Source organism: Taudactylus pleione, unplaced genomic scaffold (assembly GCF_031769625.1).
Source record: "Taudactylus pleione unplaced genomic scaffold, aTauple2 ptg000333l, whole genome shotgun sequence".
NCBI classification, from domain to species: Eukaryota; Metazoa; Chordata; class Amphibia; order Anura; family Myobatrachidae; genus Taudactylus; species Taudactylus pleione.
In genome coordinates, this window is record NW_028284734.1 from 6,084,901 (window position 1) to 6,108,756 (window position 23,856).

The following is a 23,856-nucleotide window of genomic DNA, read 5'->3' on the forward strand; positions in this document are numbered from 1 at the left end:
TGTCGGGGGGGGTCCCCAGCTCCCCAGGGATCCCCGGCCTGGGCTGACTAGCGGTCAGAGCTGCTGTTGCGGCTGGGGGGCCTGGTGAAATGGCTCCCCTGGCTGTGCCACCAGCCCCCCGCTAGAAAAAGTCCGGTACTGGTTCTGGAAAATACAGGGGACCCTACTAATTTTTTTCCCCCTGTATTTCCACAACCAGGACCGGATCAGAGCCCAGTGCTGGTTGCGCAGAATACGGGGGACCTCTACGTCATTTGTCCCCCGTATTTTGGCAACAAGGGTTGGTTCTGACTAGCCCGTTGCTGGTTGTGCTTACATATGGGGGACCCCTATGTCGTTTGTCCCCTGTATGTTGCCCAACTGCACTGGGTCCCTAAAAGCCCGGGGCTGGTTGCACTTCGGGGGGGGGGCGGTGCACGCCGTTTTGTTTTTAAACACTTTTTTTGTCACAGATGCACAGATGGTTCTCACTGAACCATCCCTGCATCTGTGCTTATTCTATTACAGACAGATGCATGCATCATGCATGCGTGCATCAGTGTTTTTTTTCTTTTACAAATTAAGCCGCACACACGACGGATGCACGATGCATCGTATCGTGAGATCATATGTACATCGTGTGGCCGGGACTGCCAGGCAATTGAAGGGAAACGGTAAGGTGAGTCGCATCAGCACTCACCGTGTAGGTGTATGGCCAGCATAAGGGTGCCCGGAGGGGGGTAGCCAGAAATTCATTAAGTATATATCAAGGTGACCTTTCTATTGTGTTCAGTGTCAGAATCTATGATATCAGTGTGACCTGTGTACAGTGATCAGTGTAATTAAATAGAGCATAGGCAAATGTGGGGGAAGGGAGGGTCTGGTTGCCTGGAAAGCCCCCTCCCCAGCCCACACCATTACCACAATAGAAATAGTAACAGCGTCGTACCTGGACGGCAGTGCGCCCTGTGCAGCACTGCCGCCCCTCTCGCTCCCTCTCTGCCCCCCCCCTCCCCCTGAGCACTTACCTTCCTTCCAAGGGGTGGAGGGAGGGCGGGATCCTGTGCCGATATTCTTCGTGCGCCGCGCACCACTGCCGAATGTCTCTTCCTGCAGACCTCCGGGAAGTGTGTGGCCGGTGCCGCTGGAGGATTCCACCCTATGTGGAGGCACCAGCCGCACCACCCACCCTACGGTGCTGAATAGTAAGAAAGTAGAATTTTACTAGTGCTGCATGTTCTTATCAGTATCACAAATTAAATAATTAGCACCAACTGTGGATCTTTTTACATGTGTTGGCCAGTAATAAAACACCAACTGCTATAGACCATCAATAGGGTTAATTATTAATACTGTATAATAATACACTATCCAGTGAATAAGGTGACCAATATGTACATATACCGTATGTCCAGGGCAGTGCTAGGTTCTTCTGCTGCTCCCCCAGAATCACGAACTTGCTCTAATACTCTGGAATGGTGCCCACATCTGAAATAAAAACATTCAGCTCAGGCAGGATGGCCCTACTGCCATATATAATGGCTTACTGTGATCTTTGGTCCTGTATATGCTGGAATTATGACACACAATACACTTTGTATGGCGCATAGCTGGAAAAGTGCTTATTATTCCCTCTTCATGGACTGGTCACACTCACTCTAAAATCAAGCATTTGGAAACCCCCCTCTAGAAATCCTGCGTTTGCCACTGTAGAGTGGTCTCAATGGGTCAAATGGCAGTATCGTGCCTAGGGCCCCATGGGGTCTCAATCCGGCTCTGGTCTCGACAGAAAAGGGAAGCATCTTTTTCTTTTCTGTGCATATGGTGTCTGCATTTTATCTTACATTACCTCTCATATTTATTTTATTTTTATGTGTTAACTATACAGCGCCATCATATGCTCGTGTGTTTCCGCCATTGGTTCCTGAGCCTTAGACGGATTAGTGATCATTTTTTTCAAGCACCACCAGGGATGCTTTGTGTGAAATGGAACACTGCTGTGTCTGGGTGGGGGGAGCATTGCATGATCATCCCCCACATACATGTACCTAACAGAAACCACTGCTAATTTAATGTGGTAATGTTTTTGTTTTGCTTTCACCCTTATGCTATTTTAATATGTTTTTAAAGGTAAATATAATTGTTATATCAGTGGTTATGATTCTTATTATGGGGAATACACTTACATCATAAGATGAACCCTTTACAATGGTTTAAATGATCTTATAACCTCATTCAGTATGAAGGGGTCTATTCAGGTATAAAATGAAATGGCTACCAGTAATCACCACTATAGATATACAGTCAGGTGCATAAATATTGGGACATTGACAGAATTTTCATATTTTGGCCTCTATTCACCACCACAATGGCTTTGAAATGATACAAACAAGATGTGCTTTAACTGCAGACTTTCAGATTTAATTTGAGGGTAATTACATCCAAATCAGGTGAACGGTGTAGGAATTACAAAGGTTTCTATATGTGCCTCCCACTTTTTAAGGGGCCAAAAGTAATGGGACAAACTAAACAATCCTAAATCTAACTTTCACTTTTTTATACTTTGTTGCAAATCCTTTGCAGGCAATTACAGCCTGAAGTCTGGAACGCATAGACATCACCAGACGCTAGGTTTCATCCCTGGTGATGCTCTGCCAGGCCTCTACTGCAAATGTCTTCAGTTCCTGCTTGTTCTTGGGGCATTTTCCCTTCAGCTTTGTCTTCATCAAGTGAAATGCATGCTCAATCGGATTCAGGTCAGAGGATTGACTTGGCCATTGCATAACATTCCACTTTTTAGCCTTAAAAACTCTTTGGTTGCTTTTGCAGTATGCTTCCAGTCATTGTCCATCTGCACTGTGAAGCGCCATCCAATGAGTTCTGAAGCATTTGACTGAATATGAGCATATAATATTGACCGAAACACTTCAGAATTCATTCTGCTGCTTTTGTCAGCAGTCACATCATCAATAAATACAAGGGAACCAGTTCCATTGGCAGCCATACATGCCCACGCCATGACACTATCACCACCATGCTTCACTGATGAGGTGGTATGTTTTGGATCATGAGCAGTTCCTTTCCTTCTCCATACTCTTCTCTTCCCATCACTCTGGTACAAGTTGATCTTTGTCTCATCTGTCCATAGGATGTTGTTCCAGAACTGTAATGGCTTTTTTAGATGTTTGGCAAACTGTAATCTGGTCTTCCTGTTTTTGTGGCTCACCAATGGTTTACATCTTGTGGTGAACCCTCTATATTCACTCTTGTGAATTCTTCTCTTGATTGTTGACTTTGACACATATACACCTACCTCCTGGAGAGTGTTCTTGATTTGGCCAACTGTTGTGAAGGGGTTTTTCTTCACCAGAGAAATAATTCTTCTGCCATCCACCACAGTTGTTTTCTGTGGTCTTCCGGGTCTTTTGGTGTTGCTGAGCTCTCCGGTGCGTTCTTTCTTTTTAAGAATGTTCCAAACAGTTGATTTGGCCACACCTAATGTTTTTGCTATCTCTCTGATGGGTTTGTTTTGATTTTTCAGCCTAATGATGGCTTGCTTCACTGAAGGTGACAGCTCTTTGGATCTCATATTGAGAGTCGACAGCAACTGATTCCAAATGCAAATGTCGCACCTAGAATCAACTCCAGACCTTTTACCTGCTTAATTGATAATGAAATAACGAGGGAATAGCCCACACCTGTCCATGAAATAGCTTTTGAGTTAATAGTCCCATTACTTTTGGCCCCTTAAAAAGTGGGAGGCACATATAGAAACCGTTGAAATTCCTACACCGTTCACCTGATTTGGATGTAATTATCCTCAAATGAAATCTGAAAGTCTGCAGTTAAAGCACATCTTGTTTGTTTCATTTCAAAGCCATTGTGGTGGTGAATAGAGGCCAAAATATGAAAATTCTGTCAATGTCCCAATATTTATGCACCTGTGTGTGTGTATGTATATATATATATATAATCATATGAATGCAATATATAGTAGTGGTATGTAGCCATTTATTAATACTCACCTGTCCAGTGAAATGATGTGGAATCCAGGTCCTTTGCGGTCCTGGCTTCAGCTGTGGTCCTCCGTGATATCGTGATCTCAGCAAACAGGAACTGTCTGCGACCGTGAGAGGGTAGAGGCAGTGGGCCATCAGCGGTATGACGTGGCCCGGCCAGCATATGCCAGGTCACTTCTATACACACTGAGGGGAAACCTCTCTCCATCATGGAGCAGGGGCAGAGTCTTCCCTGCTCTTCTTCTCCCCTAAGAAGATGGCATTACGAGATCCTGAGATAAACATGTTTTAGAAGCAAAACTGAAAGCTGAGCTTTCCATGCTTCTATGAATTGCTGTTCCCATACTAGTGTATGGGGAAGTGATGTGTGTACTAAGCAGGGGCACCGATGGAGAAAGCCCAGATTTCTCTATGGTGACCTCTTCTATGAATTAGGGACAGCAGTTAAAAAGCCCTATTATCACTGATAAAGGTCTTTTCACTGCTACATGAATAGAATGTGGTTATCCCAAAGGAATTAAATTAATATAATGCAAATATTATTATGTGTTAGACCACTGCAACTGACTTTATAATGAGGCAGTTATTTTTCTGGATACTTATCCCCATAAACCTCTCAAATAAAGTCTTCCTATATAGCATCTTTGTGTGGTGTGTATATAGTTTCCTGCCAGGTATTCTATAATTAGGTGATTATATTCTTACCATACATCCGCATAATTCTTCACAAAGCGCCAGAAGATACATTCTATCCTCTTAAATAACTCCAGCAGCTCTTCCTCTGGCAATGACTCCACAACCTTTATACACCTCAGGCTTTAGCAGAGAGGCTCGCCCCATACACACAGTAAAATGACTTAACGTGACAGCCTTGGTAAATAGAATAACCAAGTAGATTTATTAAAGGTGGGTAGGAGGACATAGATCCAGGGCAAGTCACTGTATGAAAATAATGATCACCATACAAATGGCAGAAGATTGCAGCACAGAAAAGAATACAGTAATTCAACACAGTAGTTAGCAATAGTAGTAGAGAAAAGGCAGTGAGCAATTATTCTTTCCAATATTTAAATGGGCTTTATCTTTGCTGCTGCAGCCCCTCTTTGACTATAACTAAGAATAGGGCAATTTCTTAGTTGTCTCAATATACTATACTTTAAATTTTAAATACACATTAACCTTTGCAAAACACAGATTATTACGCAGCAGATTTAGCAAAAACCTTTAAAACTGTTCAGTATTTTACTATGTTGTCACACAAAGTTCTGTCATGGGAGTACTCTGTTGCTGGATGATCACTGATTTATAACATGCATGTATTTGTAATCCACAGTTGGTAATAGCAATATGCTTAGCACCTAATGCTGTTCTTTCCTGATTCCAGAGAGCTGTAGCTTTGGCTTTCCAACAATAAGGTACAATAAACATAGTTCCACTTGCAATATATCCCAATTATCCTTACCACACAGTAGCAATAACTCAGTCTCAAAATGCTCTTAATTTCCGCGCTCAATATTCACACCAAATGGCTGACCCCTAAATCCATATTTGGCTTCTGTCACCTCACCACTTCAGAAATAACACTTTGCGGTCACAACCCGGGCTTATTACCCCTGCCACTGGGTCACTTACCACTCCTGTGCCCAACCAGCTCACTCCCTGAGCTCAGTTCATGTGTCCATTATTATCCCTGTTAGGCATAGGCTTCATTGTTTCTGGCCTGCTAGCACACATCCAGCCAGCCCCAGAGTACTGCTGTCCTGATCGCAATCTGGCCAATTACTGGTCAGCCTGAGTCAGCAGGTATCAACTGACACTGCTCATCCAATCTTGGTTAACCCCGGGGTATATATTCCAGTCATTGGCTCTCAGTACTGACTCTCAATCATTTCCAGTCCAATGTCTAGCTCAGTCCCTACTGAGTGAAGCTTACTGAGCTCTTGCTGCTTTCGTTTGTACCTTGCTGGTGCAGTTCTGATAGTGTTTGCTGCACTAACTCCTATGTCATTCTACTCCTGTGCAATCAGCATCTCTAGTTGCATAGATAATATCCAGCCTATTCCTGTGTTGCTGATTCTGGTCTACACCTGTGCAGTATACACCTGTCTAGCTCAGTCCCTACTGAGTGAAGCTCAACTGTGCTCCAGTTACATTTGTTTGTTATCCTGATGATGCAGTTCTGTCTGTACTTGCTGCACTAACTTCCCATGTCATTCTACTGTGTAATCAGCATTTCAAGTTGCATAAGAAGTTCCGTTCCAGTGTGCCGTTTCTGTGCTACACCTGTGCAAAGTATCCTGCTCACGTATATCAGCCGTTCCTGCTTCTATGCCAGATTATTCCACAGCTACCATCCATTCCGTTGCCCGGTCTGTATCTGGTTCTGTCACCTTTAGAGTGCTCCCAGACCACAGAGAAAACCCAGTCCAAGCCTTGTAAATACTTCAGTCAAGATCTGCCACTCAAGTGTCCTAGACTACAGAAACAAGTAAGAAGAGTGCTTTTATTATTATCAAGTAACAACCCAGTTCAGCCTGGTTGATCTACTGCTACACTTCTCTCTGCTACATACATCATACCATCAACAACACCTACATCCCTGGTGGTCTAGTGGCTATGATCCGGCATCCCTCTGCTGAGACCCGGGTTCGATTCCTAGTCAGGGAAGCATCTATTCACATGTCAAGAGGTCTCCTCAGGCCTGACAGCTGTGCATACACACCTCCCACTTCTCAAAGAAACACAACCGTGACAGTTTTTACTGGCCAATGGATCCAGCCAAAGGTATTCGTCTAGCACTGGACCTCCTCAACAATATTACAGGATGTCTGAAGAGTCTGGAGGTGACAAGTTACCATCTGACACAATGTCTACAGGAAATCTCTACCTGTCAGGATAAAATTCAAAGTTCCGCTGCAGGATCTGGTGTCCCTACCCATCCTGCATCTCCTCCAGTTAATGCTGCAGGCCCTGGTGTCCCTCAGGGCAATCTTCTTCAAATTGGGATTCCCTCCTATTCAGAATACTCCACCAATGGAACTTTGGCTTTTCTGCTTCCATCTACTCCTTCAAAGCATGTTAACCCCTATCTACAAGGACTTTCTATTGAGGAATTTCTTAGTAAATACACTGGCATCATGACCCCAGAATGGGAGAACTCCTTCTCTGAAAGTTCTCAGACATTCTCTACTCAGGCTCCTGATCAACTGCATATTCATCAAATGAAAATACAGTAACAAGGACTTTTGACCAGCATTCTTTGTCATACTTCTCAGGAATACTACAGATTCAGTTAAGCCTGCTTTGTCATATCCAGTGACCAAAAAATTTTTTGTGAACGGAACTCCTTAGGAACCAAGACCCCTTTTCCCTTTCTGAGAAAAGATGTTCATCAGAGTTACCTGTGGTCCAAGCTTTCTGAGGCTGAACACCAGCTACATAGGAAATTTCATCTCTGCTGGTATTGTGGAAATGATAAACATTTCATTAAAGACAGTACTGTTCGCAAGCAATAAGATTATCACAAGTCTCAGTGTCATGTCTCAAAACCTACCCGTGAGCCTTCTGCAGTCCTTAAAGGGGCATCTGAACTTCTAGAATGGGCATCTGTTCTTACAAGTCCATGCAAGATTCAAGGTGACACAAAAGTAGTCACTAGTTTGAATACTGGCTTCTCAACTTTTTCTTTAAGTTCCTCAAATTCCAGTTTGCATTCCGCCTGTTCCAGCCAGGATTCTGTTTGCTCCAATCCCACCCGGTATCATCTTTTGTTGGTTCCAGCCTATTCAAATACCTCTGGGCACAATCCAGTTCCATGCGTTGGTCCAAAACTCCTTTGGTTTCAGCCGATTCAAGTTCCTCCGGACCCAATCTGGTTCCATCCGTATGTCTGGTTCAGCCTCTTTCTGTTCCAACTGATTCAAGTTCCTCTGGACTCCATCTGGTCCCATTCGTAGGTCCAAAGAAAAAAAGTTTGTCTTCCAATTTCACGGAGGAAAGTCTGGTCTGCCAACCCCAGAAGGGGTGTCTGAGTTGCTTACCCTAAGAGAAGTCTCCAGTGCCCATTCCGATTCAGCTCGGTTTCTGCCTGTTCCGGTTGCAGCCCAGATTCTGCCCATTCTGGTTTCAGCCCGGATTCTGCTTGTCCCAGTAAATAACTCCAGTTTGTCGCCCCGGGGAGGGGTTCTGTTTCAACTCTATTAAGTGTTCTGAGTCCACAGCTTTTGTAGGAGATGCAAGTGTCTCAACCCAAGTGGAGGCTTCAAGCACCATACCCAGGATGGGGTTCAAAGTATTCTGGTGGTTCCAATTGGGGATAGACAGCCAATTCCAAGCATGGCATTCTCTAACCAGTCTAAAGTTCCTCAGGCTAGTTCCATTTCAGCTCCTGAGTGTGCATCACAAGTTTCATCCTCACAGAATTCATCTGATGCTTTATCATCTGTCTACTTCGATGGAGATTTACCAAATTACTTCACACTGGTTAATCAATACCTTATCTTGATGGAGTCTTATCCTTAATCTGGTGTCACCCCTTCCAACATAACTAGATATTTATTCTTGAACTTTAGGGGGAAAGCTTTAGAATGGCCTAACCCACTTATTGAGTGTAATGATCCTGTGCTCCAGAATTTAGTGACGCAGTAAATAAAAATTTGGTCCAAAAGTTTTGAAATCTGATTCCTCTAAAGACACCTTCCCTGAAGAAACTCCAAGTTCATTTAATCCTTCCAAGGTTAAATCAAGTGCTTCTTCTCACAGGCGTCTGAACGTTCTTTCTGAAATATCTGAAAATAAGACCACTCTGAAAAAAGCACAAAAATCACAATCCGCTGAAGCTTCTATTTCATCAGTTCCTGCCTCTCCTGTTCCTGATTCTATTCAAGTTTCCAAGTCCTCGTCTGGTGCATGACCATCAAGTGTCCATTTGAAGTTCCAACACCTGTTTATTTTGATGTAGATTTAATACAATTCCATCTTCTAGCACATCAATACCTTGTAAATAACGAGTCCAGTTCATCAACTGGTATCATTCCAGCTAAAGCAATTAAATATATTCTCCAGGCCTTCCGAGGCAAAGCCCTGACGGGCTAATTCTTTCATCAAATCCAAGCATCCACTGATGAATGATTTTCTCACTTTCATTAAAGTTGTTTATCAGGAATTCACTCCAAAGTCTACACAAAACTCTCAGTCTGTGTACTTAGGTGTTAAGTACATTTCCCTGTCTTGTCATTCTGTGGTCCTTCTGAATATTCCTTTTCCCTGGTTGCAGTATTTACTCAGTCTTCCAGTCCTCTGAATCGTATAGTTTGTGTAGGCTCCGCTGCTTCATGTTATTTCAAAGATCCTTTGGAATATCAGGCTCCTAAAAAGGAGAAGTTGATTCCTACATTTGACTTAGATTCCAATTTTGATTTTGACACTGAAGCTGATGAAACTCTAATTCTAGAAGGTCCAATGTTCCCTGGCAAGGTTTTTTCCTCACAGGAGATTGTTTCCTTTGGTTAGTTCAAGACGTTCTCGCAAGAAAAAGATCTTGAAAAGTTTCCCATCATCAAGATCATCAATCTGGTGGCTTATCATCTACAGCTTCCTCCATCACTCAGAATCCCCAATTTCCTTTATGTGTCTCTCTCAAACCCCTTGTTCTCAACAGATTCCAGACATCGCTTCCCAAGTCTCCTCCAGTTAAGACTCAGTGTGGAGTGGAGTTCAAAATTGAATGTATTATCGATTCTCGATGTTGTTATGGAAAACTCCAGTATCTGGTCCATTGAAAAGGATACGGTCTTGAGGAAAGATCCTGGGTGAATGCCGAATATGTTAATGCTCCTCATCTTGTTTCTGGTTTTCATGTGAAGTTCCCTAAAAAAACCAAAGAGATGTCCTGAGGCCACTCTTCAGAGGGAGGGGGGTAATGTCACAACCAGGTCTTATTACCCTTGTTGCTGGGTCACTTACCACGCCTGTGGCCAGCCAGCTCACTCCCTGAGCTCAGTTTGTGCGTCCACTTTTATCCCTGTGAGATGCAGACTTCATTGTTTCTGGCCTGCTAGGCCGCAGCACACTTCCAGCCAGCCCCGAAGTACTGCTGTCCCGATCATCTGATCACGATCCAGCCAATCACTAGTCAGGCTGAGTCAGCCGGTATCATCTGACACTGTTTATCCAATCCTGGTTAACCCCGGGCTATATATTGCAGTCTCTGGTTCTCAGTCATTGCCAGTCCAATGACTAGCTCCGTCCCTACTGAGTGAAGCTTACTGAGCTCTTGCTGCTGTCGTATCCTGCTGGTGCAGTTGTGATTGTGTTTGCTGCACTAACTCCTATGTTATTCTACTCCTGTGCAATCCACATCTCTAGTTGCATATCCAGTCTGTTCCTGTGTTGCTGATTCTGGTCTGCAATTGTGCAAGTATACATCTGTCTAGCTCAGACCCTACTCAGCGAAGCACAACTGTGCTCTGGTTATATTTGTTTGTTATCCTGCTGTCATTCTAATCCTGTGTACAATAGTTCCAGCTTGTTCCAGTGTGCTGAACCTGAGCTACACCTGTGCAAAGCATCCACCTGTCTGCTCGGGTATATCAGCCGTTCCTGCTTCCCTGGTTCCGTTCTAGTCTGCCGAATCTGTGCTGCACCTGTGCAAAATATCCACCTGTCTGGTCAGGTATATCAGCCATTCCTGCTTCCTTGGTTCCGTGCCAGATTATTCCATAGCTACTCCTCTGTGTCCCCTCTTGCATGGCCAATCACTATCCTCTGTGTCCCCTCTTGCATGACCAATCACTATCCTCCATGTCCCCTCTTGCATGACCAATCACTATCCTCCGTGTCCCCTCTTGCATGACCAATCACTATCCTCCGTGTCCCCTCTTGCATGACCAATCACTATCCTCCGTGTCCCCTCTTGCATCACCTGTCACTGTCCTCTGTGTCCCCTTGACTGTTTTCCGTGTCCCCTCTCATCACCTCTTACTGCCCTCTGTGTTCACTATCGCACCACCTCTCCTTGCCGTACGTGACTCCTGTCTCATCACCTCTAACTGTCCTCTGTGTCTCCTCTCATGACCAATCACTATCCTCTGTGTCCCCTCTCTCTTCACCTCTCACTGTCCTCTGTGTCCCCTCTCTCATCACCTCTAACTGTCCTCTGTGTCTCCTCTCATGACCAATCACTATCCTCTGTGTCCCCTCTCTCTTCACCTCTCACTGTCCTCTGTGTCCCCTCTCTCATCACCTCTAATTGTCCTCTGTGTCTCCTCTCATGACCAATCACTATCCTCTGTGTCCCCTCTCTCTTCACCTCTCACTGCCCTCTGTGTTCACTATCGCACCACCTCTCACTGTCCTCTGTGTCCCCTCTCTCATCACCTCTCACTGTCCTGTGTCCCCTCTCGCACCACCTCTCACTGTCCTCTGTGTCCCCTCTCGCACCAGCTCCCACTGTCCTCTGTGTCCCCTCTCGCACCAGCTCCCACTGTCCTGTGTCCCCTCTTGCACCAGCTCCCACTGTCCTGTGTCCCCTCTCGCACCACCTCTCACTGTCCTGTGTCCCCTCTCGCACCACCTCTCACTGTCCTCTGTGTCCCCTCTCGCACCAGCTCCCACTGTCCTCTGTGTCCCCTCTCGCACCAGCTCCCACTGTCCTGTGTCCCCTCTTGCACCAGCTCCCACTGTCCTGTGTCCCCTCTCGCACCACCTCTCACTATCCTGTGTCCCCTCTCACACCAGCTCCCACTGTCCTCTGTGTCCCCTCTCGCACCAGCTCCCACTGTCCTCTGTGTCCCCCCTCGCACCAGCTCCCACTGTCCTCTGTGTCCCCTCATCGCATCACCTCTCACTGTCCTCTGTGTCCCCTCTCGCACCAGCTCCCACTGTCTTCTGTGTCCCCTCTCGCACCAGCTCCCACTGTCCTCTGTGTCCCCACTCGCACCAGCTTCCACTGCCCTCTGTGTCCCCTCTTGCACCAGCTCCCACTGTCCTCTGTGTCAACTCTCGCACCACAAAACATGACTTCACTTACACCTCAAATAAACACAATTATTTAACAATATGGAAAAAGTTATCACATGTTAAGTACAGACGGATGAGTCTCTCGCTAAACTCCCTTCCTCCTCCTGCCTCCTGCGCTGCTCCTCACTCACAGGAGCCCAGATAAATTCATCTCAGTTGCATTAAGTACTAGAGCAATTCCTGCCACCACACAGAAGGTAAATGGCAGGTTTATATGCAGTTTTATATCATTTTAGAAAGTGTTCTAATAGGCCACACATGTGTGTTACTAGGCCCCTGGTGTGTAATCACATCCGTCTCGCTGACCTGAGGAATATCTATTTGGTGAGTAATTCTGACGAGTTTACAACTCACTACCTATTACATCTGCCGATATGTAAGTTTACCATCATGTTTGACTGAAACAAGATTCAAAGTGGAGCGTTTTTTGGCAAGTTGCCTCTATTCTCCATCTATTACATACAGAGACTTCAATCTCGACAGAAATACGCCAGAAACAGGCCAAATTTGCAAACTCGGACCCTATTACATTCCCCCCTATATGTTACATACTTTACTACTTTAACAATTTCCTCTCCAGGAGAAGCCTGTAGTTGAGATGCAGGTAGTGGTGATGGGGCAGGGGCTGGACTATTTGCATCATTACGCCCCACCGACTCGCTGCTGTAAATTGCGCACATTTGAATATGGGGTGGGGCCAAATGACAATTAGAGTTGTGTCATTAAGTCCTGCCACCTCCTCACGGATCCGCAGATTCCCAGTATTATATTCCCCATTCTGCCCACTTCACTAGGAAGTGGGTGGGATAAGGGAGGAGTACCTATGGGGGTAAGGGGGTTACCCGAAAAATCGGGAGCCTCCGGCAGGTTCCTAGGGGAGTAGGCATGTTTCTGAACATAACATAATTCATACTTAAGTCAATATGAAAGGCGACTGCCCTTATATTGAATTACGATTTGAGGATTACATGACTCTGCACATGTCAGGGTTTACTGGAAGTGGAACTACACAGTGTGGTTGCTGGGGGCAGCCACTTAAACATAATTCTGAATGTATTCATTTTCTTCAGCATAGATGCAGTGAGTGAGTCAAATAGGAGGAGCCTGACAGTATTTTGCAAGAGAGTGTTGATAAAATGATATGGTTCAGCTACCTGTAATATCACTAAGCTGCCAGCTCTCAGCATACGCTGCAGAAACTAGAGCCAGACGGATTTTGTCTGTAAGTACAGTAAATATTTTCATACACTTTTCTAAAGTGACTATAAAATTGAATGGTTATGTCATAGCTAATTAATAATGGTAATTTGATTTTAATTGTCATTTTGTTAACCCTTGTTTTGGCAAGTCACTAATAATTTTGCACCTTTTTTTGTAGCTATTGTTCTATAATTTTATATCTGTTGGGGAAATATTAAATGTAACACATGGCAGACACTTTGTTTCTGCAGTTGTGAGACTACATAGTTTGATCCTAATTTGTGAAACTACGCAATATACTGTATGCAATATATATGTGTTTAAATGCACCTGGTAAACCCACAAGAGTTATTTTCTTTTCCCCAACGAATCTGCTATCATCATTGCTTTATGTCACCATGTCCAGACACCTGTGCAGACATGTAAGAGTGAGATACTGTTAGACAGTAAATGTATAATGCTCACACATATATGATTAACCTTCTGTAGGTAACATCTGTGTAAAGGGTGAGTTCTAGTGTCATATCAATGCTTATAAAGTGTAAACTGTAATTTTATCACTTCAGTGTTTAAGAAAACTAGTGTGTGATAAAAGGGATAACATACCCATATATATCACATATATATTATTGCTGATAAGGGGTCCATAGCACCTTACAGTATATACATACACAGAAGCAGTGCAAACAAAACAAGAAGAAAAGTGCAAATAAAGGGCCTGATTCAGCAAGGATCACTATTCTGCTTATATGTACATAATGCAGTTGCTAATATCAGCTGTGATATGTAAATGTTTGCATTTGCAATGCAATCTCAGCCTAACATGAGGACGCCCACTTCCTTCACTCACATCCGTATACTTGGGCAGCATAGCGAAACCATCGGTAACATCGAACCCATATGCACAGTTAAGGCAGCTCAGACCTCACTCAGGAATTGCTAACTTCAGCGCACGCTATGAGGCCTCAGGCTGCGTATGGTATTGCAGTGGCTAATTAATGCATGCCCCTGCAACGGCATTGAAACGCACTGGCACGTCTGCGTTTGCCCAACCACTCCCCCATCACCACCCACAAACGGCACTTCCTGTCAGTCACTCAGCCATGGGTCTGCATAGCCTCTGCAAACGCAGTACCCATCGCAATTGCTAGTTCACTGCGTGTTCCTTGTTGAATCAGGCCCTGAGTACGAAACATTGCATAACATGGGATACAAGCAATATAATCATTGCTGCACATGTCCTAATACCCACAAAAGCAGCACCGGCTATACCCAAAGGTTCGGTGCCGTTGTGGGCTGTAGTGAGAAGATGATGGTATAAGGGAGGGAGGGAAAAAGCACATGACGGAAGAGGGCCCTGCTCTTGAGAGCTCACAATCTGAAGGAGAAGGACAGACAGACACACAGGGGCAGCACAGAGGGGAGAGACAGTGGGCGAGCAGTATAGAGGAGCGGTTTAGGATGAGAGCTGGGAGGTTTTATTAAAGAAGTGGGTTTTGAGAGTTTGGACAAAGGAGGAGAGATTTGCAGAGTCTAATAGGGAGAGGGAGAGAGTTTCCGTGGTGTGCAGTAGCACGGGGAAAATCCTGGAGGTGGGAGAGAGCAGAGGTACATACATACATACATACATACATACTAGATTAGTGGAACCCAAGGGACACAATTGACCAGTTTACTGTAATATCTATCTATCTATCTATCTATCTATCTATCTATCTATCTATCTATCTATCTATCCACATGCTACTTCCTGTTATCACCTAATTTCTGTATTTATTGTAATTTAAAACATGGTCAGGAACAGATACTGCACCAGATACTACATGGATTTATGGTGTCACATAGGCATATCTCATAAACATATAACAATCACATTAAAAGATAGATAGATTAGCAACAGACTGGTACAATACATGGACATTTGTTAGGAAAGCACTCCATGCCTTGTGATATTGAGCTATATACAGTATATAACTTGTTGCAATTTATGACTTAATTGAGATCATACTTTTATTTTGATGTTCAATTAAAAGATATGGGATTTAGTTCTAAAATTACTTCTATATTTGTTGTCTAGTTTTGGCTCATAAAGAATATGATTAAAAGAATTGTAGGTGAAATAGGTAGAAATGACGCTGCCTCCTAGATTAACTGCATCAATTCCTCCTCATCAATGTAAATCCTCCTAAAAGAATTGTATTACAATGCAATTAAGAAAGTTCTGAGATTCTACTTATAGAAACAATAAACAGTCTTGGGGGCCTATTTATCAATTATCAACTGCTGGATAGCCTACAAAAACACCTGCTATCAGTGGGTACCCGCATGTACTAAGTACCCACGATACGTACATCTGCTGCAGTCTTCCGTTTTCACTTGCAAAAGCAGCCCCCATAGGGTTCTATAGGGGCTGCTTTATTGTGGAATTTACCAAGGTCCGCTTTTCCCCAGTACCTGACGCCACCTTAGATTGTAGCCTATATGCTACGGATCACAAAGAGGACAGGGAGAGGGATCCATAGTCATTGCTGCTATCCTTTAAGGAATATAGCATGAATGACTAATAATCATAATATGTTTAATTAGTACAAATAAGCTATCAACAGAGTTTTAAAAGTATATCATATAACATTGAAGCTTTTGTTATCCACAGTTCCTTAAGGTCATTTACATACCATACTCGTTTTCCAGATCTTTCTTTTGTTTGTATTATTTGTAGACTCACTTCCCAGTCGTTAATTCAGTTTCATACACAGTTCTATGATTCTCGCACTTGATTGATATGTTCCATTTGCTCTTCCTGAGAGGTACATCTATTTCCGCGGCATCTATTCCTGTTCATGTCCTCTCCTCAGTTTGGCTTATACTCATGATTTCTAGCCCATGTTTCATTAACTTGCACAGTGCCTCTATTTGGTCTAGCTACCTGTTCTTCCCTCTCCTTTATAGTACAATATACAACCATTTCCCTGCTCCTTATTATATCCAATTGCTCTTACCCCCAATATCTTATCTATTAATAACATATTTGTTCACATAGTCATTTGATTTGCATAACCGTCAGTCTTTCATTTGATTGACAAACCTGTTTGCCCAACTCTTTATTTAATTTTATACATATTCCTTCACTTCTGTATTCAGTTAATATATTGATGTTACAAGTAATTATTTAATTTAATACAAATTGCTCCACTCCCTTATACCCCTTTTCCACCAAAAATCCCGGGTCTGACCAGGGATTTGGAACACGAGTCCAAGCCAGGTCAGACCCAGGATTTACCCAATTTCCATTGCGGCATCGACCCTGGAATATCCTGGGTCGACGCTGTTGACACTGCACCCGGGTGCAGGGGCAGCGCTTGGAGAATATGTCATCACCAAGCACCAGAAAATCCAGCTCTCCCCGGAACGCCGGACCGGATAAAGCTGTGGGGATTGCACCCCTGAAGTTCCACTTTGATTGGGACATTGAAGGATCATCTTTTAACCTGAACCAGACCTCCGGATTGTTTTCATTGCTGCTACAAGTGCACTTGCCATCTGCCTATAAGATTGGAAGCGTCCTCAACAACAAAAAGGTTTTTGCCGACTTCAAGGGATCCTTTATTTCACTTTTCGATGCATGATGCTATATGCTATTATACAGGACCCAATGCCTAATGGATGGTAATTATCACCATTGTATGTTGGAAATCCTCTCTAAAGGCTACATTTAAATATTGGAGGTTATTATAGGAACAGGACTTACCTCACCAGTCAATTATCACAACACACAGTGGATTGATCAGGGGTGTATTAAATGGTTATTTTACAATTGTATCTTGTTAGAATTATATAGATATTTTTATTATATTTTTTAATAAATGCATTTACTTTTACCAATTGTGTTATATTAGTTTCATCCTTTCCTCAGAAATGCTGTTACTGTATATATATTTATTTTCTACTGTCTGATGGGGACTGCTATCCACATTTTTAACAGCTGCTAAAGAATCGCAGCCCTGTGCAGCGCCTGTATTAGGAAATCTTAATATTTACTATACATTTGTTATTAATATATACATACATACTAGATTAGTGGAATGCAGGGGACACAACTGACCAGTTTACTAGAATCTATCTATCTATCTATCTATCTATCTATCTATCTATCTATCTATCTATCTATCTATCTATCTATCTATCTATCTATCTATCTATCTATACTATCCATCCATCCATCCATCCATCTATCCACACCCCTTAAAACCCTTCATTTGCCCCTGTTTACATTTATCTTAAAACTAGGGTTTCTTGTTACGGTTATTATACTGTTTTGCTGTATGCTTCACTCAATAAGAACGATTAAACAAACAAACAAACAAACAAGAAACATTCTGTTCTATTAGTATGTTTGTGATGAATGCTTCCTGCCTGTAACCAGGTCATGTTGTATTGATGTATCCATCATACACTTACCTGTAAATGAGCGCTGACACACAATTAATTTCCTGGTAAAGTATAAATGATCTTCCTGAGTATCAGGAGACCCTAAAGGTATGTTATATTGATGACTGAAATAAATAATCCATCCACTCCCCTCACATGAAAAGAATATAAGTGTGTTTGCACAAGCAGTGGGTGGTATTGTGATGTACTTCAGTGTGTTCACTACCATCCATACATATATAATGAACACTTCTCATGTTTTCACTTTACAAATGTATCCTCAAGAGAAATAGTCAGTGTATATTTTTATCTACAAATATTAAATAATGTTGTCATTATCCATGTGATCTCAGATTATACAAGTGGATTTCAATAATGTCAAATATATACTTCTATGTTTGTTTATTTATTTTATGCAAATTAATTAATAAAAAAACAATATGCACTAAATATATTTTGACGGTACTGTGAGTGTAATAGATCAGTTTTAGGATATGACCATTGTGAAGTTACAGAAGACTTAAGGTGCGTACACACTGGGCGAATAGGAAAGACATTACGATTACGACATCGTAATTGTACTGTCGTTCCTGATCACCTGTAGTGTCTGCCCTGAGCGATCAGTCATTCAGTGTACACACTCCCTCATCCCTGAACATGGCCAATCTTTGTTATCGGCAAATTGGCCTGCATGTTCAGGCGATGGACAATGTCAGAAACGACCAGCGGGAGCGCGCATCGCTGGCCGTTTCTGACATAAAAGTGCACGATTTATGCACAATTACTGAGCGATTGCACGATTACGATGTTGTAATCGTGCAATCGCTCAGTAATATCGTCCAGTGTGTACGCACCTTTAATTTATAGTTAGGGCGTAATAAAGGCTGGAGTATTACAGTAAGCACTGTGGTTGGAATTATCTTCCCTCCTGAATCAGTAATATCCCTGATTGTCTGTAGCTATTTACTTTGCACTACCTTTATGCACTAAAGCTGGGTCCACATCATACGACGGTGCCAACCAGTAACGATACATTGCGTGTGCCGTATACACTGCACGATTCGCCATACTACAGCACAATGTATCGTCACATGCTGCATGTAATTACACCGCGACACTCATAGCATCATCCCATATGTCCTGCATTCCTGGAAAGAATTACCTGGAATATAAAAACACAAATTTTACATCAACAGAAACACAAAAACATTTACAAATGAAATTGTGTTGCGGTTCCTTACTTTTACCTATTGATAATGGGGATTCAGAAAGAGGCAACAGTAATCCTATTATGGGGCACTCACAGGACTCATCATATAAATATAACTTACATATAGTAGTAGTGACCTAGTGATCAAAAAAAGGGGACAAATAGCGAAAATATAACTTTTATTGCTGATACTAAAAATAACAAGCAAGCAAAATATGAGACAAACATTAAGACAAGTGGATGCTATATGTGAAAGTTAATTAAAAGAAAATACTGTCTTCTATTACTTGTTGTGTGTCTTTACCTGTATTATATACATATATACTGTTACATTATATGTAAAAGTAATGTATGGTTCTATACTATATAAGAGGTGACTGGGATATAATGGATCTTATCATTCTGTAAGGGTAAATAGTATTGCAATGGAGCTGGAGCTCTATCCTAAAATTGCTAATAACACCCTTAATATGAACCAATATCAAAGGCTCCTGTGCTATATGCCCGCTTCTGATCACTAGGTCACTGCTACTATATGTAAGTTATATTTATATGATGAGTCCTGTGAGTGCCCCGCAAAAAGGACCTCCCTTTAGATGTATACTGATAATTGTGTTTAGGGAAAGGATGACCACTATATTGTAGAGTTTCAATAGTCACTGTGCGGATATATTGTTTTCTGTTGACTATTGATAATGGGGTAAAGGGGAGTGGGGGAGGAAAAGGGTAGTGGGTGGTACAGGTATCATGGTATGCAACACATCAAACTTAATGGTTTCAGGGTCAAACATACAGTGGCATGAAAAGGTTTTTGCCCCTTCCTGATTTCTTTTATTTTTGCATAATTGTCACACTTATTTGTTTCAGATCTTCAAACTATATTGAATATAAGACAAAGACAACCTGAGTAAACACAAAATATGTTTTTTAAATGGTCATTTCATTTATTGAAGGAAAAAAGTGATCGCAAGAGCAAAGCCGCCTCTTTGAATGGCTCAATAGAAACAAAATGAAGGTTTTGTAGTGGCCTAGACAAAGTCCCAAATTGAATCCAACTGAGATGCAGGACCTTACGGGCAGATCATGCTGGAGAACCCTCAATGTGGCTGGATTAAAGCAATTGTGCAAAGAAGAGTGGGACAAAATTCCTCCACACCGATGTCAAAGACTGATCTCCAGTTATTGGAAGCGATTGGTTGCAGTATTGCTGCTAAAGGTGGCAAAACCAGTTATTACGTTTACGGGGGCAATTCATTTTTCACGTGGGTGACATAGGTGGATAACATTTTCCTTCAATAAATGAAATGATCATTTAAAAGTTGTATTTTGTGTTTACTTAGGTTGTCTTGGACTTTTATTCAGCTTTGTTTGTAGATCTGAAACGATTAATTGTGACACGTATGCAAAAGTATAATAAACCAGGAAGGGAGCAAAAACTTTTTAATGCCACTGTAAAACTAGTGACAAGTCTGAGACCTTGTGTGATTCTATGTCTTATTCTGGACAATATAAATAGGTAGTTGTAATTACAATCTATAGCATCATGAGATGTAATGCAATTATTTAAGGGGGATTTTGTGTACTTGGAAATTGATGACACCAACATAATTTATTTCTTTAAAGAACCACGGAGTCCCAAATGTATCATAATTAGATTTTATCATGCAGAATATATGTTATTTTTATTCCAGACATGTGAGATGTCAGATAAAATGTACTGAGCTGGAAGAGGGTTTATATTGCTGTTGCTTTTTGGCTGTTAGACATTTTGCTGCTGCCTACCAACTACCAGTGGCGTAACTAGGGCAGGCGAGCGGGGCATGTGCCCTGGACGCCGTGGGACGGGTGGTGCAGGGGGGTGCCGCCGATCATTGTACCGGCCTGCCCTAGATAGCCAGTGTAGCGCTGACCACTGTGAGTGCGGTCAGCACTACACATATACTCAGGACCGGCACTAGGCTTCCCTGCGCCCAATGCCGGTCCTGTGCTGCACACACAGCCGAGCCCCTTTCCTCCCCCTGAGCGCTTACCCAATAGCGCCAGGCAGAGGGTGGGAAGCAGGCTCTGGCTGGTGTATTTACACACACATCGCCGCCGGCATGGCGGCGATGTGTGTGTTAACCAGCCAGCAGCCAACGAGAGTCAGACAGACTCTCATTGGCTGCTGCTGCTGCACACACATCTCCGCAGCCCGGTGGCTATGTGTGTGTTAATCAGTAGCCAATGAGAGTCAGACAGACTCTCATTGGCTGCTGCGCCCACTGCAAGAGCTGGGCTGGAGCTCGGTCATGAACTCCATCTCCCAGCTCCTGCAGTGGGTAATGAGAGAGACGTCATGATGTCTCTTCCATAATGCGGGAGCAGGAGCCGGAGTGGGGATTAAGGTAAGTGTTTTTTGTTCACTTGTATGTTGTCTATTGGGGGCAGTGCATCGGGGGGGACCACAACTGGGGGAACTACAGGGGAGAGAACTACTATTGGGGTACTGCATCGGGGGAGGGGACCCACTACTGGGGGCACTACTGGGGAGGGGGATACTACTGGGGCACTGCATTGGGGGGGGACCTCTACAGGGGATTACTACTGGGGGGGATACTACTGGGGCCACTGCATCAGGGGGGGACCCACAACTGGGCACTACTGGGGAGGGGGCTACTACTGGGGCACTGCATGGGGGGGACTATTGGGGGCACTGAATAGGGAGGACCGCTACAGGGGGAACTGGATAGGGGGGGTCACTACTGGGGGCCTGCATAAGGGGGAACACTACTGGGGGCACTGTATAAGGGGCACTGGATACGGGGGGGCACTGGATAGGAGGAACCACTACTGGGGGCACTGGATAGGGGGGACCACTACTGGGGGCACTGTATAAGGGGCATTACTGGGTGCACTGCATAAGGGCAGCACAAACGGTGTAATGGTTAGCATTACTGCCTCACAGCACTGAGGTCATGGGTTCGATTCCCACCACGGCCCTAACTGTGCGGAGTTAGTATATTCTACCTGTGCTTGCGTGGGTTTCCTCCGGGTGCTCCGGTTTCCTCCCACACTCCAAAAATATACTGGTAGGTTAATTGTCTCCCAACAGAAACCCTAGTGTTTATGTGTGTGTGCGCTTGTGATAGGGAACATAGATTGTTAGCTCCACTGGGGCAAGGACTGATGTGACTGGCCAACTATTCTCTGTAAAGCGCTGAGGAATATGTGTGCGCTATATAAATAACTGGTAGTAGTAATAATAATAAGGAGGATCACTACTTGCATGCATAAGGGATACCACTAGTGGGGGCACTGTATAAGGGGGACCACTACTGGGGGCACTGCATAAGGGGGACCACTACTGGGGGCACTTAATAGGGTGGACCACTACATGGGGAACTGCATAAGGGGGATCACTACTAAGGGTCTGCATAAGGGAGACCACTACTGGGGGTACTGTATAAGGGGAACTAATGTGGGGCTGCATAAGGGGGAGCACTATTGGGGGTACTGTATAAGGGTCACTACTGAGGGCCTGAATAAGAGGGATCACTACTGGGGACATTGCATACTGGGGGCCTGCATACTGGGGGCACTAGATTAAGGTGCATATGGAATGGAAAGGAATGTTCAGAGTGATGAGAGAGGTGTGTGTCATGTTGGCACACCCCATTTTTAAGTGGCCATGCCCCTTGTGACCACGCCCATTTTTGGCGCGCACATAGGAGGGGGGTGTCCATTTTGAAATTTGCCCTAGGCTCAATATACCCTAGTTGCGCCACTGCCAACTACTTAGTATTATTATTCACCTAATGGGGTGGGAAAGGTAATAGAAATATCATGAATCTTTAAGAATAGGTAACTCTGCCATAAATATGAGCTTTCACATGTACAAATACATAATGTAATTGTGGCACTGAATAAACAAATATCTGGTGATACTGTTGTGGTTCTGCTTGTCAATTGGCCAGGAGGGCAGGTGACGGGACAACTATTGTAATAAATCGATTATCATCTTTATTTTATCAGATATTTACTTTATTTATTTATTCAGTGCCACGATTTCATTGTTATCTATTACAGTGGAGATGAGCAGCCTGTCCTACCATGGCGCTGTGATGGAGTACTGGCCTTGTATCTCTACTGGCATCACATCCAGGGCCGGTTCTCCCGTTACGCATGGTACGCAGCTGCGTAAGGCGCCGCATAGTGAAGGGCGCCTCAGCTGCGTACCATGCGGGCCGCGGTGCAGACTGTGTCTCTGTGACACAGCTGCACCGCGTGTGTAGCGTTGACCGGATGGAGTCCGGTCAGCGCTACACAGCACAAACACACAGCCGTCGGCGCCGGCAGCTGTGTGTTTGCTTTAGCAGCTGATGAGAGTCTGACAGACTCATCGGCTGCTGCTCCCACTGCCAGAGCCGGACATCTTCCGGCTCCCGCAGTGGGTAATGGGAGTGACGTCATTACTACTGGGAGCACTACAGGGGGAGCTACTACTGGGGGCACTACAAAGGGGGGGAATACTACTGGGGGAACTACAGGGGGGATTACTACTGGGGCAACTACAGGGGGAATACTACTGGGGCACTACAAGGGGGGGGAATACTACTGGGAGCACTACAGGGGGGGCACTACAGGGGGGGAATACTACTGGGGGCACTACAAGGGGGGGAATACTACTGGGGGCACAACGGGGGGATTACTACTGGGGCAACTACAGGGGGAATACTAATGGGGGCACTACAGGGGGGGAATACTACTGGGGGCACTGCAGGGGGGGAGGAGCAGCGGAGCGGACGCCGGAGCGGGGCTGAAGGTAAGTGTTACTGTTTTTTTTTTTTATGTGCAGGCAGCCTGGATACATTACTCTGGGGGCACTTCTGCGGGGGGAGACACCACTACTGGGGGCACCTGGGCACCACTACTGGGGACATTACTCGGGGGGGCACTACTACTGGGACAACTACAGGGAGGGAATACTACTGGGGCACTACAGGGAGGGAGAAACATTACTGG

The 23,856-nt window shown here is 44.1% G+C and overlaps 1 protein-coding gene across 1 annotated transcript in view; it reads left to right on the forward strand.

The window, feature by feature from the left end:
• Window positions 1-13,166: 13,166 nt before the first annotated feature.
• The window catches only part of LOC148509002 (low-density lipoprotein receptor class A domain-containing protein 1-like), a 36,702-nt gene continuing 26,012 nt past the window's right edge, over window positions 13,167-23,856 (forward strand). Inside the window, exon 1 of the mRNA XM_088443758.1 lies at window positions 13,167-13,239. The gene's annotated coding sequence lies outside the window, so the exon portion shown is untranslated. The remainder of the gene's footprint in view (window positions 13,240-23,856) is intronic.